General features: G+C 44.1%; 1 long non-coding RNA gene across 3 annotated transcripts in view; it reads left to right on the top strand.

The window, feature by feature from the left end:
• Positions 1-14,671, top strand: part of LOC134936803 (uncharacterized) — a 298,887-nt gene that overhangs the window by 273,867 nt on the left and 10,349 nt on the right. The window lies entirely within an intron of this gene.

Raw genomic sequence — 14,671 nt, 5'->3', positions numbered from 1 at the left:
CATTTACCTCACTGCATGTCGCTGGTGAATACTGACTGAAGACACTGTCTGCCCAAGCACATTTCTTCAGAGGTTCCCCGTTGTGAGAAACCACCATATAGGTAAGGTGCATATGGAATAGAAAGGAATGCCAACATTCGGTGCTAGACATGCCTCTACGACGGTGCATATATACTGAAAGCCGGCATCCCGTTTGCTGGTATATCATACCGCACCTCAGCAAACACCCAGCTTACTACTTTCATACATATTGCACTGCAGCCATAGACCAGTATATAGTAGTGATGTGCACCGGAAATTTTTCGCGTTTTGGTTTTGGGTTCGGTTCCGCGGCCGTGTTTTGGATTCGGACGCGTTTTGGCAAAACCTCACCGAAAATTTTTTGTCGGATTCGGGTGTGTTTTGGATTCGGGAGTTTTTTAAAAAAAAAAACCCTAAAAAACAGCTTAACTCATAGAATTTGGGGGTCATTTTGATCCCATAGTATTATTAACCTCAATAACCATAATTTCCACTCATTTCCAGTCTATTCTGAACACCTCACACCTCACAATATTATTTTTAGTCCTAAAATTTGCACGAGGTCGCTGGATGGCTAAGCTAAGCGACATAAGTGGCCGACACAAACACCTGACCCATCTAGGAGTGGCACTGCAGTGTCAGGCAGGATGGCCCTTCAAAAAAATAGTCCCCAAACAGCACATGATGCAAAGAAAAAAAGAGGCGCACCAAGGTGGCTGTGTGACTAAGCTAAGCGACACAAGTGGCCGACACAAACACCTGGCCCATCTAGGAGTGGCACTGCAGTGTCAGGCAGGATGGCCCTTCCAAAAAATACTCCCCAAACAGCACATGATGCAAAGAAAAAAAGAGGCGCACCAAGGTGGCTGTGTGACTAAGCTAAGCGACACAAGTGGCCGACACAAACACCTGGCCCATCTAGGAGTGGCACTGCAGTGTCAATCAAGACAGGATGGCCCTTCCAAAAAATTGTCCCCAAACAGCACATGATGCAAAGAAAAAAAGAGGCGCACCAAGGTGGCTGTGTGACTAAGCTAAGCGACACAAGTGGCCGACACAAACACCTGGCCCATCTAGGAGTGGCACTGCAGTGTCAATCAAGACAGGATGGCCCTTCCAAAAAATTGTCCCCAAACAGCACATGATGCAAAGAAAAAAAGAGGCACACCAAGGTGGCTGTGTGACTAAGCTAAGCGACACAAGTGGCCGACACAAACACCTGGCCCATCTAGGAGTGGCACTGCAGTGTCAGGCAGGATGGCCCTTCCAAAAAATTGTCCCAAACAGCACATGATGCAAAGAAAAATGAAAGAAAAAAGAGGTGCAAGATGGAATTGTCCTTGGGCCCTCCCACCCACCCTTATGTTGTATAAACAGGACATGCACACTTTAACGAACCCATCATTTCAGTGACAGGGTCTGCCACACGACTGTGACTGAAATGACTGGTTGGTTTGGGCCCCCACCAAAAAAGAAGCAATCAATCTCTCCTTGCACAAACTGGCTCTACAGAGGCAAGATGTCCACCTCATCATCATCCTCTGATTCCTCACCCCTTTCACTGTGTACATCCCCCTCCTCACAGATTATTAATTCGTCCCCACTGGAATCCACCATCTCAGGTCCCCGTGTACTTTCTGGAGGCAAATGCTGCTGGTGAATGTCTCCACGTAGGAATTGATTATAATTTATTTTAATGAACATCATCTTCTCCACATTTTCTGGAAGTAACCTCGTACGCCGATTGCTGACAAGGTGAGCGGCTCCACTAAACACTCTTTCGGAGTACACACTGGAGGGAGGGCAACTTAGGTAGAATAAAGCCAGTTTCTGCAAGGGCCTCCAAATTGCCTCTTTTTCCTGCCAGTATACGTACGGACTGTCTGACGTGCCTACTTGGATGCGGTCACTCATATAATCCTCCACCATTCTTTCAATGGTGAGAGAATCATATGCAGTGACAGTAGACGACATGTCAGTAATCGTTGCCAGGTCCTTCAGTCCGGACCAGATGTCAGCACTCGCTCCAGACTGCCCTGCATCACCGCCAGCGGGTGGGCTCGGAATTCTTAGCCTTTTCCTCGCACCCCCAGTTGCGGGAGAATGTGAAGGAGGAGATGTTGACGGGTCACGTTCCACTTGACTTGACAATTTTCTCACCAGCAGGTCTTTGAACCTCTGCAGACTTGTGTCTGCCGGAAAGAGAGATACAATGTAGGTTTTAAATCTAGGATCGAGCACGGTGGCCAAAATGTAGTGCTCTGATTTCAACAGATTGACCACCCGTGAATCCTGGTTAAGCGAATTAAGGGCTCCATCCACAAGTCCCACATGCCTAGCGGAATCGCTCTGTTTTAGCTCCTCCTTCAATGTCTCCAGCTTCTTCTGCAAAAGCCTGATGAGGGGAATGACCTGACTCAGGCTGGCAGTGTTTAAACTGACTTCACGTGTGGCAAGTTCAAAGGGTTGCAGAACCTTGCACAACGTTGAAATCATTCTCCACTGCGCTTGAGTCAGGTGCATTCCACCTCCTTTGCCTATATCGTGGGCAGATGTATAGGCTTGAATGGCCTTTTGCTGCTCCTCCATCCTCTGAAGAATATAGAGGGTTGAATTCCACCTCGTTACCACCTCTTGCTTCAGATGATGGCAGGGCAGGTTCAGGAATGTTTGGTGGTGCTCCAGTCTTCTGTACGCGGTGCCTGAATGCCGAAAGTGGCCCGCAATTCTTCAGGCCACCAACAGCATCTCTTGCACGCCCCTGTCGTTTTTTAAATAATTCTGCACCACCAAATTCAAGGTATGTGCAAAACATGGGACGCGATGGAATTTGCCCAGATGTAATGCACGCACAATATTGCTGGCGTTGTCCGATGTCACAAATCCCCAGGAGAGTCCAATTGGGGTAAGCCATTCTGCGATGATCTTCCTCAGTTGCCGTAAGAGGTTTTCAGCTGTGTGCCTATTCTGGAAAGCGGTAATACAAAGCGTAGCCTGCCTAGGAACGAGTTGGCGTTTGCGAGATGCTGCTACTGGTGCCGCCGCTGCTGTTCTTGCTGCGGGAGGCAATACATCTACCCAGTGGGCTGTCACAGTCATATAGTCCTGAGTCTGCCCTGCTCCACTTGTCCACATGTCCGTGGTTAAGTGGACATTGGGTACAACTGCATTTTTTAGGACACTGGTGACTCTTTTTCTGAGGTCTGTGTACATTTTCGGTATCGCCTGCCTAGAGAAATGGAACCTAGATGGTATTTGGTACCAAGGACACAGTACCTCAATCAAGTCTCTAGTTGGCTCTGAATTAACGATGGATACCGGAACCACGTTTCTCACCGCCCAGGCTGCCAAGGCCTCAGTTATCCGCTTTGCAGCAGGATGACTGCTGTGATATTTCATCTTCCTCGCAAAGGACTGTTGGACAGTGAATTGCTTACTGGAAGTAGTACAAGTGGTCTTCCGACTTACCCTCTGGGATGACGATCGACTCCCAGCAGCAACAACAGCAGCGCCAGCAGCAGTAGGCGTTACACTCAAGGATGCATCGGAGGAATCCCAGGCTGGAGAGGACTCGTCAGACTTGACAGTGACATGGCCTGCAGGACTATTGGCTTTCCTGGGTAAGAAGGAAATTGACACTGAGGGAGTTGGTGGTGTGGTTTGCAGGAGCTTGGTTACAAGAGGAAGGGATTTAGTGGTCAGTGGACTGCTTCCGCTGTCACCCAAAGTTTTTGAACTTGTCACTGACTTATGATGAATGCGCTGCAGGTGACGTATAAGGGAGGATGTTCCGAGGTGGTTAACGTCCTTACCCCTACTTATTACAGCTTGACAAAGGCAACACACGGCTTGACACCTGTTGTCCGCATTTGTGTTTAAATAATTCCACACCGAAGAGCTGATTTTTTTTTGTATTTTGACCAGGCATGTCAAGGGCCATATTCCTCCCACGGACAACAGGTGTCTCCCCGGGTGCCTGACTTAAACAAACCACCTCACCATCAGAATCCTCCTTGTCAATTTCCTCCCCAGCGCCAGCAACACCCATATCCTCATCCTGGTGTACTTCAACAGTGACATCTTCAATTTGACTATCAGGAACTGGACTGCGGGTGCTCTTTCCAGCACTTGCAGGGGGCGTGCAAATGGTGGAAGGCGCAAGCTCTTCCCGTCCAGTGTTGGGAAGGTCAGGCATCGCAACCGACACAATTGGACTCTCCTTGGTGATTTGTGATTTTGAAGAACGCACAGTTCTTTGCTGTGCTTTTGCCAGCTTAAGTCTTTTCTTTTTTTCTAGCGAGAGGATGAGTGCTTCCATCCTCATTTGAAGCTGAACCACTAGCCATGAACATAGGCCAGGGCCTCAGCCGTTCCTTGCCACTCCGTGTCGTAAATGGCATATTGGCAAGTTTACGCTTCTCCTCAGACGCTTTTAATTTGGATTTTTGGGTCATTTTACTGAACTTTTGTGTTTTGGATTTTACATGCTCTCTACTATGACATTGGGCATCGGCCTTAGGAGACGACGTTGATGGCATTTCATCGTCTCGGCCATGACTAGTGGCAGCAGCTTCAGCATGAGGTGGAAGTGGATCTTGATCTTTCCCTTTAACCTCCACATTTTTGTTCTCCATTTTTTAATGTGTGGAATTATATGCCAGTACCAATAGCAATGGCCTACTACTATATTTACTGCGCAAAACTAAAATGCACCACAGGTATAGAATGTAGATGGATAGTATACTTAATGGATGACGAGTGACGACACAGAGGTAGGTACACAGCAGTGGCCTACCGTACTGCTATATATAGTATACTGGTGGACACTGTCAGCAAACTGCAAAACTGTCTAAAATGCACCACAGGTATACAATATAGATGGATAGTATACTTAATGGATGACGAGTGACGACACAGAGGTAGGTACACAGCAGTGGCCTACCGTAATGCTATATATAGTATACTGGTGGACACTGTCAGCAAACTGCAAAACTGTCTAAAATGCACCACAGGTATAGAATGTAGATGGATAGTATACTTAATGGATGACGAGTGACGACACAGAGGTAGGTACACAGCAGTGGCCTACCGTAATGCTATATATAGTATACTGGTGGACACTGTCAGCAAACTGCAAAACTGTCTAAAATGCACCACAGGTATAGAATGTAGATGGATAGTATACTTAATGGATGACGAGTGACAACACAGAGGTAGGTACACAGCAGTGGCCTACCGTACTGCTATATATAGTATACTGGTGGACACTGTCAGCAAACTGCAAAACTGTCTAAAATGCACCACAGTTATACAATGTAGATGGATAGTATACTTAATGGATGACGAGTGATGACACAGAGGTAGGTACACAGCAGTTGCCTACCGTACTGCTATATATAGTATACTGGTGGACACTGTCAGCAAACTTCAAAACTGTCTGAAATGCACCACAGGTATAGAATGTAGATGGATAGTATACTTAATGGATGACGAGTGACGACACAGAGGTAGGTACACAGCAGTGGCCTACCGTACTGCTATATATAGTATACTGGTGGACACTGTCAGCAAACTGCAAAACTGTCTAAAATGCACCACAGGTATACAATGTAGATGGATAGTATACTTAATGGATGACGAGTGACGACACAGAGGTAGGTACACAGCAGTGGCCTACCGTACTGCTATATAGAGTATACTGGTGGACACTGTCAGCAAACTGCAAAACTGTCTAAAATGCACCACAGGTATACAATGTAGATGGATAGTATACTTAATGGATGACGAGTGACGACACAGAGGTAGGTACACAGCAGTGGCCTACCATACTGATATATAGAGTATACTGGTGGACACTGTCAGCAAACTGCAAAACTGTCTAAAATGCACCACAGGTATACAATGTAGATGGATAGTATACTTAATGGATGACGAGTGACGACACAGAGGTAGGTACACAGCAGTGGCCTACCGTACTGCTATATATACAGGTTGAGTATCCCATATCCAAATATTCCGAAATACGGAATATTCCGAAATACGGACTTTTTTGAGTGAGAGTGAGATAGTGAAACCTTTGTTTTTTGATGGCTCAATGTACACAAACTTTGTTTAATACACAAAATTATTAAAAATACTGTATTAAATGACCTTCAGGCTGTGTATATAAGGTGTATATGAAACATAAATGAATTGTGTGAATGTAGACACACTTTGTTTAATGCACAAAGTTATAAAAAATATTGGCTAAAACTTCCTTCAGGCTGTGTGTATAAGGTATATATGTAACATAAATGCATTCTGTGCTTAGATTTAGGTCCCATCACCATGATATCTCATTATGGTATGCAATTATTCCAAAATACGGAAAAATCCGATATCCAAAATACCTCTGGTCCCAAGCATTTTGGATAAGGGATACTCAACCTGTAGTATACTGGTGGACACTGTCAGCAAACTGCAAAACTGTCTAAAATGCACCACAGGTATAGAATGTAGATGGATAGTATACTTAATGGATGACGAGTGACGACACAGAGGTAGGTACACAGCAGTGGCCTACCGTACTGCTATATATAGTATACTGGTGGACACTGTCAGCAAACTGCAAAACTGTCTAAAATGCACCAACGTTATACAATGTAGATGGATAGTATACTTAATGGATGACGAGTGACGGCACAGAGGTAGGTACACAGCAGTGGCCTACCGTACTGCTATATATAGTATACTGGTATGACACTGTCAGCAAACTGCAAAACTGTCTAAAATGCACCACAGGTATAGAATGTAGATGGATAGTATACTTAATGGATGACGAGTGACGACACAGAGGTAGGTACACAGCAGTGGCCTACCGTACTGCTATATATAGTATACTAGTGGACACTGTCAGCAAACTGCAAAACTGTCTAAAATGCACCACAGGTATACAATGTAGATGGATAGTATACTTAATGGATGACGAGTGACGACACAGAGGTAGGTACACAGCAGTGGCCTACCATACTGCTATATATATTATACTGGTGGACACTGTCAGCAAACTGCAAAACTGTCTAAAATGCACCACAGGTATAGAATGTAGATGGATAGTATACTTAATGGATGACGAGTGACGACACAGAGGTAGGTACACAGCAGTGGCCTACCGTACTGCTATATATAGTATACTGGTGGACACTGTAAGCAAGCTGCAAAACTGTCTAAAATGCACCACAGGTATAGAATGTAGAGGGATAGTATACTTAATGGATGACGAGTGACGACACAGAGGTAGGTTCACAGCAGTGGCCTACCGTATGCTATATATAGTATACTGGTGGACACTGTCAGCAAACTGCAAAACTGTCTAAAATGCACCACAGGTATAGAATGTAGATGAATAGTATACTTAATGGATGACGAGTGACGACACAGAGGTAGGTACAGCAATGGCCTACCGTACTGCTATATATAGTATACTGGTGGACACTGTCAGCAAACTGCAAAACTGTCTAAAATGCACCAACGTTATACAATGTAGATGGATAATATACTTAATGGATGACGAGTGACGACACAGAGGTAGGTACACAGCAGTGGCCTACCGTACTGCTATATATAGTATACTGGTTTGACACTGTCAGCAAACTGCAAAACTGTCTAAAATGCACCACAGGTATAGAATGTAGATGGATAGTATACTTAATGGATGACGAGTGACGACACAGAGGTAGGTACACAGCAGTGGCCTACCGTACTGCTATATATAGTATACTAGTGGACACTGTCAGCAAACTGCAAAACTGTCTAAAATGCACCACAGGTATACAATGTAGATGGATAGTATACTTAATGGATGACGAGTGACGACACAGAGGTAAGTACACAGCAGTGGCCTACCGTACTGCTATATATATTATACTGGTGGACACTGTCAGCAAACTGCAAAACTGTCTAAAATGCACCACAGGTATAGAATGTAGATGGATAGTATACTTAATGGATGACGAGTGACGACACAGTGGTAGGTACACAGCATTGGCCTACCGTACTGCTATATATAGTATACTGGTGGACACTGTAAGCAAACTGCAAAACTGTCTAAAATGCACCACAGGTATAGAATGTAGGGGGATAGTATACTTAATGGATGACGAGTGATGACACAGAGGTAGGTACACAGCAGTGGCCTACCGTATGCTATATATAGTATACTGGTGGACACTGTCAGCAAACTGCAAAACTGTCTAAAATGCACCACAGGTATAGAATGTAGATGAATAGTATACTTAATGGATGACGAGTGACGACACAGAGGTAGGTACAGCAATGGCCTACCGTACTGCTATATATAGTATACTGGTGGACACTGTCAGCAAACTGCTAAACTAGTCTAAAATGCACCACAGGTATACAGTGCAAATGGATAGTATACTTAATGGATGACGAGTGACGACACAGAGGTAGGTACACAGCAGTGGCCTACCGTACTGCTATATATAGTATACTGGTATGACACTGTCAGCAAACTGCAAAACTGTCTAAAATGCACCACAGGTATAGAATGTAGATGGATAGTATACTTAATGGATGATGAGTGATGACACAGAGGTAGGTACACAGCAGTGGCCTACCGTACTGCTATATATAGTATACTGGTGGACACTGTCAGCAAACTGCAAAACTGTCTAAAATGCACCACAGGTATAGAATGTAGATGGATAGTATACTTAATGGATGACGAGTGACAACACAGAGGTAGTTACACAGCAGTGGCCTACCGTACTGCTATATAGAGTATACTGGTGGACACTGTCAGCAAACTGCAAAACTGTCTAAAATGCACCACAGGTATACAATGTAGATGGATAATATACTTAATGGATGACGAGTGACGACACAGAGGTAGGTACACAGCAGTGGCCTACCGTACTGCTATATATAGTATACTGGTGGACACTGTCAGCAAACTGCAAAACTGTCTAAAATGCACCACAGGTATAGAATGTAGATGGATAGTATACTTAATGGATGATGAGTGACAGGGCCGTAACTACGTGTGTGCCTGGCACACAGCGCAGTCGCCCTCATGGGGCCCAGAGTCTACGGCATTGTAATGAGTCAGATTGACTCATTACAAGCCGCCGGACGGCGCGAGCATTCAGGGGAGATGTTGTTTTCCGGCAATGTGCCTGCCTCCTGACCCCCGCTGTCTGCTTCCGCCTCCTGGCCCCGCACTGCCTGGCTCCTGCCCTTACACGCCGGTTGCCTGGCTCTTGATTTCTAACCCCGGATCCCGCAGCCCCTCTCTGTCTACCCTTCTTCCGCCTCCTGACGCGCCGGCTCTCGCTTTGTGATGCTTCGGCTGCACGGATCCCGCAGCCCCACTCCCACCTCCTGACGCGCCGGCTCCTGCACGCAGAGGCAGGCTGCCCGGCTCCTGCTCTGTGATGCTTTGGCTGAACGGATCCTGCAGCCCCTCTCCCACCTCCTGACTCGCCGGCTCCCGCAGGTCCAGCAGCATGAAGAGCCACTGGTGAGGACAGAGGGAACTGACGGGAGAGTGCCGGGGCAGAAATAGAGCATGTATGTGGCTGATTAGTATGTACACAAATATCTTTGTGTATATATGAGTACATGTGGCTGTGTTTATATGTGGCTTGGTGGGTGTGTATATATATATATATATATATATATATATATACATACACATATGTATGTGTGAGTGTAGATATACGTATGTGTGTGTATATATATGTGACTGTGTGCACTGTGCATATATGTGGTTGTGTGTGAATATATGTGGCTGTGTATATGTATATATGTGGCAGTGTGCATATATGTGGCTATGTGTGCGGGGGAGGGCAGCACCTTTGTCTCTTTTGCCTCTGGGCATCTGATATGAACTAATGCCCCTGGCCTGCCGTAATGTGTAAAAAGGAGACTCTGTCTGTCGTAATGTGTAAAAGGAGTACTCTGCCTGCCATAATGTGTAAAAAAGGGGACTCTGCCTGCCGTCACATGTAAAAGGGGACTGTGCCTGCCAAAATGTGTAAAAAAGGTACTCTGCCTGCCGTAATGTGTAAAGAGGAACTCTGCTGCCGTAATGTGTAAAAAAGGTACTCTGCCTGCCATAATGTGTAAAAAGGGGACTCTACCTGGTGTAGTGGCGCTACTGTGTGGTGTAATTTGAATAATGGGGACTACAGTGCAGCGTAATATGAATTGGTATTATTTTGTGGCCACACCCCTTTCCCATGAAGCTATATCCCTATATTTTTATTTTATGTAGGGGGGGGCGCCGATGCTGTTTCTTGCACACAGCGCTAAAATGTCTAGTTACGGCACTGACGAGTGACGACACACAGGTAGGTACACAGCAGTGGCCTACCGTACTGCTATATATAGTATACTGGTGGACACTGTCAGCAAACTGCAAAACTGTCTAAAATGCACCACAGGTATAGAATGTAGATGGATAGTATACTTAATGGATGACGAGTGACGACACAGAGTTAGGTACAGCAGTGGCCTACCGTACTGCTATATATAGTATACTGGTGGACACTGTCAGCAAACTGCTAAACTAGTCTAAAATGCACCACAGGTATACAATGCAGATGGATAGTATACTTAATGGATGACGAGTGACGACACAGAGGTAGGTACAGCAGTGCACTCTGCACTGTACTACTCCTATATAATATTAATTATACTGGTGGTCCCCAGTCCCCACAATAAAGCAGCACACTGTGAGCACAGATATGGAGTGTTTTTCAGGCAGACAACGTATACTGGTGGTCACTGTCAGCAAAACTCTGCACTGTACTCCTGCTATAGCTGCTCCCCAGTCCCCACAATTAAGCAATGTGAGCACTCAGCACAGATATATCATGCAGCACACTGAGCACAGATATGGTATGGAGCGTTTTTTTCAGGCAGAGAACGGATAAAAACTGGTGGTCACTTATCAGCAAAACTCTGCACTGTACTCCTCCTAACAGCTGCTCCCCAATCCTCCCCACAAATAAGAAATAAAGTAAACCAATCAACTACTACAATAAACGGAGAGGACGCCAGCCACGTCCTCTCCCTATCATCTCCAATGCACGAGTGAAAATGGCGGCGACGTGCGGCTGCTTATATAGAATCCGAATCTCGCGAGAATCTGACAGCGGGATGATGACGTTCGGGCGCGCTCGGGTTAGCCGAGCAAGGTGGGAAGGTTCGAACCTGCCTCGGACCCGTGTGAAAAAGGTGAAGTTCGGGGGGGTTCGGTTTCGGAGAAACCGAACCCGCTCATCACTAGTATATAGGTGATTTTTTTTCCCTGTAGGGGACATTGTGTGAGTGCTTTTCTTTTCCCCCCTGTGGAGGCTATTGTGTTTTTTCCCCCTGTGGGGTTCAGTGCTTTTATTCCTGTCGGGAACTATGTGTTTGTGTGTATGGGAAGGGGGGTTGCCGTGACGTGAGCTTGCTCCGGGAGCCTTGGCTCCACGATACGCCTCTGCCTGCGCACACCAGGAGCTGCAGGCCTATATGTGGTAAATGTATTTACACAGAAAAAAAACTCAGAAAATGCAAATGGGTAGCACGTAATGATCAGTGCTCACAAGTCCAAAATGTTAATACGGTTAATGGGACGGTATTCAGTGTTTTTCTTAGTTAAAGATCCACACGATGTAATTGTCCTATGTGTCCTTTTCCTCCCAACGATGATTCACATATAAATGAAAGGAAAAAGGTACAATAGTGTAATACGTCTTAAAAGAGGGGTAAAGAACCCCCTCAATATCGAATACGGTTCTAGGTAACGGGTGATCAGAAATCCTGAACCTCCACTATAGTACATTTATCAGGTGGCGTACAGTACTCACACGGTGGGATAAGCCTTCCACCTATAAAGCTTTCTTTCTTGGGGGTTTGTATTCCCTCTTCAACTTCACCATGCTTCTTGGGGTCACCACAGAGACTATATGAAATCAAACGAATTGGAACATACCCAAACTTACAGATTTGAATGCTTTCTCAGTCGTATAAAGGTTTCTTTTGGGGGTCCTCTTTGGTAAGTACCTGTTTCACCTCTCCTCATATATACACGAATTTGTGATATGCGGGTAAAATAGGTCTTAATCACCATGTCTATTTCATTTTCAGTTTATTCAATCTTATTTACAATAAAATAAAATATATCTAAGATGTGTAATTTGCTTTCCTTGTTTTAAAAAATCCCGAATGAAGTTACAGATATAAAAAACCTTTTTTACATGACCTTAAAGGGAGTTGGTCAGGAACAGCATTCCTCCTTAGTCATGCGGACTCTGGTCCGAACAAGGGATAAATGAAGGGACCACAGTCTCACCACTGACGTGTTTTGACCAATAGGTCTTTGTCAAGTTGTGTGGCTGTGGACTCTGGGCCTGGATATTATCCTTGGTGTGCGATCCCTCCCTTAATTGGGGGCGGGGACAGGCTTGGTAGTGTGACCTGGAGAAAATTACATTTATAGATTTCTCTACTTAAAATGGTGCTAAAGGCTAGGTGGCCGCTGGGTCTCTGAGAACTAAAAGTTAAAAGGGAATTGGTTTGGGGGCTGAAAAGCAGTATTTAGTGCCAAAAATGCCATGCATTCCAATGATGCTGGAACGCATAGACTTCCGCCGGAAGTGACCACTATTGACGACCTCCTCGGCCCCTGTTTGCTACCCAGAAGCACCATGAATCCGTGGAACGCAAACAGGAATGGTGTCAGTGGAACGCACAGTGCGGGACTTGATTGGTCCTGGGTCAAATAACCAGGCATTGCTGAACCGGACCAGTCGGGTTACATTAAACACTTTTCTAACATATAAATATACAATCATTCATGTTAATATGAATATACAATCATTCATATTACTACTTACTAACAAACGAATCAGGTTTCCTGCAAGGTTTTTCAGAAGATAGAAACAACATTTGTATACCGAGAAATATTCCCATTGTCATCGTTAAATTCTCTGATTGGTATGCAAAATGCAAAATTGGGGATATGAATAAAGGGGATAGAACCTCTTAAAATATATGGTTGGTTTCATATGTTTTACCTGGCTATTGTTGATTTTTCATGGTTCCTTACAAAGGTATATTTATTCTGCCTAGGTATGCAAGAAATATATAAACTAATTGAGGGAAAATATTATTCTGTTGAGAAAATATTTCTGTATTATAAAAACCATTTGGTTTCAAAGTCAAGGTTTAATCCACCTGGGTGTAGTGTACCAAGGTGGAAAATGGTATTCATTTCAATTTTTGCTAATTGTTCTTCCACATAATTTTTTCTCCAATTTCAATCTATTTTCTGGATACCGCAAAAGGAGTCCAGATGTCGGGGATAACAATTATGGGTGTGTTTAAAGTGGGCCGAGACATTATGGGTAACAAGTCCCTTTTGTATATATTTCTGAGGTGTTCGGACATATGTTCTTTTAATTTCCGTACCGTTCTTCCCACATATTGTTTCTTACATGAACACTCGAGTAAGCACACCACATGGGTACTATGACATGTAATAAAGGTTTTGAAATCATATTCTTTATTTTTCTGCACAGATCTATATTTGGTTAGATGATTCCCCGTACTTTTGCAGTTTTTACACATGGCACATGTGCCACATCTGTAGAGACCCTTTGACTTTATGGTTCCTGGTATTGTTTGGTTTTGTATAACACTTTTGACTACATGGTTTTTGATGTTATCAGCTCTTCTGTATATAAATCAAGGTTTTCTTCTATGTAGTCCTTTATTACTGTGTCTTTAAGGAGTAACCCCTAATGTTTTTTGATGATTTTTTTTATAATTCTTTATATTGGCTATTGAACTTTGATATGAAAGGTATCCCTAAAGTCTTTTTCTTATTTCCTTGTTCTTTTCTTGGTTGTAATTTAGAATTTCTTCCCTATCGCACCTTGCATATTTTTTTTTACTTTTCTTGTACCGAAACCGGATTGTATCTTTACTTATGAAATGCTTCTGTAAGTTACTTCCTTGTTCTTGATAGTCTTCCAGTTGGGAGCAATTCCTTCTCATCCCAGTGAATTAACTATTGTGCACCGATCTGACCCAATTTCTGTGGTGGTTGCTGTCTGCCTGTATATGTCCATTACAGTCAGAGGGTTTGGTGTAGGATTTTGTATATACCTGGTTGTTTTCCACGAAAATCAACAGATCCAAAAAGTGTACTGATTGGTTACTCCTCTCAAAAATCAAATGAATGTTTTTATTGTAGGTACAAAATTGGGCAAATGATGTTTGAGCTCCCTTCCAGATAAAAAGAATATTGTCTATATATCTGGCCCATGTCACCAGATCCACTCCAAAGCCATGCCCCTGCCCCACTGAAAATTTCTCCCAGAGGTTTGCATAGCTTGGAGTGAATGTGGTGCCCATGGCTGTACCTTTAAATTGTAAGAAATTCTCCTCACTGAACCCAAAAAAAAATGTTAGTTAGGATTAATTCAGTTCCTTTCAGTACAAATTCCTTCTGGCCAGTAGGGAAGTTTTCCTGTTCCAAAAAATAAGTTACTGCTTGTATGCCTTGTTGGTGATCAATAACCATATATAAAGAGGTATCATCTGCTGTAACCAAAATGTATTCAGGTTGCCAGACTAGTTCATTAAGGAGATT

This window comes from Pseudophryne corroboree, chromosome 6 (genome assembly GCF_028390025.1).
Source record: "Pseudophryne corroboree isolate aPseCor3 chromosome 6, aPseCor3.hap2, whole genome shotgun sequence".
Taxonomy (NCBI): domain Eukaryota; kingdom Metazoa; phylum Chordata; class Amphibia; order Anura; family Myobatrachidae; genus Pseudophryne; species Pseudophryne corroboree.
This window is presented reverse-complemented; position numbering and strand designations above follow the sequence as displayed.